At 49.2% G+C, this 3,538-nt stretch overlaps 1 pseudogene across 1 annotated transcript in view; it reads right to left on the bottom strand.

Annotated features, from left to right (window-relative positions):
• LOC103738349 overlaps positions 1–3,443 on the bottom strand; it is a 15,353-nt pseudogene extending 11,910 nt beyond the window's left edge. Inside the window, exon 1 of the transcript XR_607443.1 lies at positions 2,550–3,443. The product of XR_607443.1 is annotated as a heme oxygenase 1 pseudogene (transcript). The remainder of the gene's footprint in view (positions 1–2,549) is intronic.
• Positions 3,444–3,538: the final 95 nt, after the last annotated feature.

Genomic DNA, 3,538 nt, shown 5'->3' with positions numbered 1-3,538 from the left:
TTGTTTTTTTTATTTTATTTATTTTTATTTTATGTGTATGCGTGTATTGCCTGCATGTAGGTAAGTGCACCCATGTCGTACAATGCCTGTGGAGGACAGAAGAGGCTGTCAGATCCCCTGGAACTGGAGTTACGGACAGTTGTTAGCTGCCATGTGGGTGCTGGGATTTGAACCTCGGTCTTCTGCAAGAACAGTCAGTGTTCTTAACCACTGAGCCATCTCTCCAGCCCAATTCCCAGCTTTTAAGTCCTATGAAGGAGTGGTGGCCATCCATCATCCAGGCTCTGAGCTTGTCCCTGCTTTCAAGCAATCATGTGTAACCTGTTCGCCTGCTGTGGATCCTGCCCATCCAGGGCCGGAATGTCCAGGACAAGCCAACCTTCTTCATGTGAGGGGGCTGTTAGGGCCTGATTCTGGCTGCTCTTACACTGCCATTCTTCCCTGGTCTGGGCTGACTACCCAGGGTTATACCCCACACTCTGCCTCCCATAACATAAGCAGGTTCCCATGTCCAAATAGCTCTCCTCAGGATTCCTGCTCTTCCCCACAGCACAGCCAAGGCCATTGTGTTCACTTGACCCCCTGCAAAACCAGAACTCTCTTAGTCCTTGTCCTTCAAACTCTGACACTTGGGAAAAAAATACCCCATGCTGCTCCAACGTGTTTCATGCCAAGCAGCTAGATGCTGCTAGAGAAAATCACCAGGTATCGAAATCCCATCTGGCAATCAAGGGGTCCCGGGGTGCAGTGTGCATCACTCCTCCTCCTCCGTTGCTAGCCATAGTAAGATCCAGAAGGTCAACCAAAATGGAAAACCATGTTAGGTCCTTACCTTATAACAGCCCTTCCCTGGTGGAATAAAGATCTAAATGTCAGAAGGAAAATGAGGGCTGCAGATATAGCTCAGTTGGCAGAGTGCTTCTATGGCATACCCAAGACTCTGATTTTGATTCTCACCATCACATAAACAGGGTATGGGCACACACCTGTAATTCTGCCCCTTGGGAAGTAGAGGCAAGAGGATTCTGGATTTAAGGTCATAATTATATAATAGCAAGTTTGTTTGTGTTTTTTAAAAATATAATTTATTGAGAATTTCATACATGCATATAAGGTATTTTGGTCAAATTCATACCCATTCCCTCCCCCTCCAACTCCTCCCATATCTCCCCATCACTTTTTTCTGATAACTTCATCATCAGAAGTACTCTTTCTTCTTCTTTTTGTTTGTTTGTGTTTTAAAATGGGGTCTCACCATGTAGCCCAGGCTGGCCTCAAACTTGCAGTCCTCCTGTCTCAGTTTCCTTACTGCTTGGATTACAGGCACATCTCACCATGCCTGGCTAGTTTTCTCTTTGAATTCTTTATATACCAGAACAGAGTTTCTTAATAGTTTGTTCATGAAATCTAATATACGTACAATACCCAGTGCTAGCTTGTGGTGGGGTGTTGTATTTATTGAACAAAGTCTCATGCACCTTAGGCTCAACAAAAACAACACCCCACCTGTTAGATTTAGAAGGACAGAGAAAGAATACTTTAGGTAAAAGACCAGAGACAGACCTTCAACAGATTGAACAGAGGATTTATTCAGCAAAGGTGACACAGCTTCTCTGCAGATAAGCAAGCTGTGCAAAGGTATGAGGGGGTGGTACTGAATTATATATGGCTAGAAAATGAAGAAGGTGTGCGCGCGCACACACACACACACACACACACACAGCTGTGAAGTCTGGGTTGACGTGTCCTCTGGCCCTTTTCCTGGAGTTGTAGAACAAAGAAACTGTTTAGCTCAGTTGTGGCTGCTTTGATAACGGTGGAGCAAGGACAGCAGAGACATCCTGGCAAGAGGAGTGGGTTGTCTGGCTTCTCTGCAGCTGTGGCCCTCCACCAGGCCTGAGAGAGGGATGTGACTAACTATTAACAGTGGGGCTAGGGCGAGATATTTATCTCAGGGAACTTCTGGTTCCCAAAATATAAGTAAAATGACAGTTAAGAGCATGGAGGAAGACACATGTTTTACCTCAAGGGAAAAAAGATTTTTTTTGGACTGTCAGATAATGCCATTTATTAGTTCACACTGAAGTTAGAAACCAAGGCTATAGTCCTGTTAAACACCTCCCACCCCACCCCTCAAAAGACACCCCAACCCTGTTAGAAAAAAACAGAACACGACAAAATACCACCATTTGGGTGGAACCGGGTAACAACAAAAATAAGACAGAAACACAATACAGAGCATCTCTGCACATTATAAAAGAGGCCATGACCCTGGATGCTGCCAACCAAGGGCACTGGGCTCAGGACAGCAGCTGATGCTGGCCATGGCTTCTGGGCTCTGCTGAAGGAATTGGGGCTGCTGGTTTGAAAGTTCATGCCATTGGCTGGATGTGCTTTCAGTGGAGGGAGCATGCACCAAACATCTCTCTCCATTGCCAGAGAGAGAAGGGCATAGGGAGACAATAGGAGTCTCCAAAACTTCATGGCCCATGAGAAGAGAGGTGAAGTCCCCTCTCCAGAGAAAAGGCCCTTCATTGGACACAGTTCACTGCCCCTGTGGGTCAGCTCATTTGCATTCACATAGCATAAATCCACCAGAAAGCTAAGAGTGAGGACCCATCGGAGACGCGGTGCTTGGGACAGGTTAGCGCTAAGCTGGAGTTTCCCTCTGGGTGTCTCTGCAGGGGCGGGGTCTTGCACTCTGCGGCGGGAGAAGCCCCTCCATCTGTGAAGGGCTCTGGTCCTGGTGCTCCTTTGTCAGCAGCCTCTGCAGCTCCTCAAACAGCTCAGTGTTGAGCAGAAATGTGGTCTTAGCCTCCTCCATAACCCTGTGCTTGACCGCTGATGTCATTTCCAGAGTGTTCAATGCGTGCACGGTAGAGGCGCTTGAGCTTGGTGGGGCTTTCGATGTTGGGGAAAGTGAAGAAGACCAGGCCCTCACCGGAGCTGGGCAGGTTCAGGGCCTTCTGTGCAATCTTCTTCAGGACCTGGCCCCGGGAGAGGTCTCCCAGGTAGGGTGTACGCATGGGCTACCAGCAGCTCAGGATGTTTGTGCCCCACCTCGTGGAGGTGCCTCGCAAAATTCTGTGTGGCTGAAGTGTAGGGGATGGTCTTCTGCCAGAGGGGCCCATACCAGAAGGCCATGTCCTGCTCCAGGGCAGCCTTGCGGTGCAGCTCCTCAGGGAAGTAGAGGGGGTGCGTAGACCGGTTCTGCTTGTTGCACTCAGTCTCCTCTTCGAGGGCCACGTAGACACGATACAAGGAGGCCATCACCAGCTTAAAGCCTTCCCAGGTCACCTGGCCCTTCTGAAAGTTCCTCATGAACTCAGCATTCTCTGCCTGGGTATGCACCAACTTGGTAGCCTCCTTCAAGGCCTCAGACAAGTCCTGGGACATGCTTGTGGGCTGTGGGCGCTCCATCGCCGGGCTGGGCTAGCTCAGGCTGGCTCTGCTCGGGCTGGGCTGCAGGCTGGCTGGAGAAGCCTGGCTGTGTCCGGTTCTGCTTCTCTCTGCAGGTCAGGAACAAAGATTTTTTTTT

This window comes from Nannospalax galili, unplaced genomic scaffold, assembly GCF_000622305.1.
Source record: "Nannospalax galili isolate Female #2095 unplaced genomic scaffold, S.galili_v1.0 scaffold1311, whole genome shotgun sequence".
In the NCBI taxonomy this organism is placed as follows: domain Eukaryota; kingdom Metazoa; phylum Chordata; class Mammalia; order Rodentia; family Spalacidae; genus Nannospalax; species Nannospalax galili.
The sequence above is the reverse complement of the archived record's forward strand: the minus strand, read 5'-3'. Positions and strand labels throughout refer to the sequence as shown.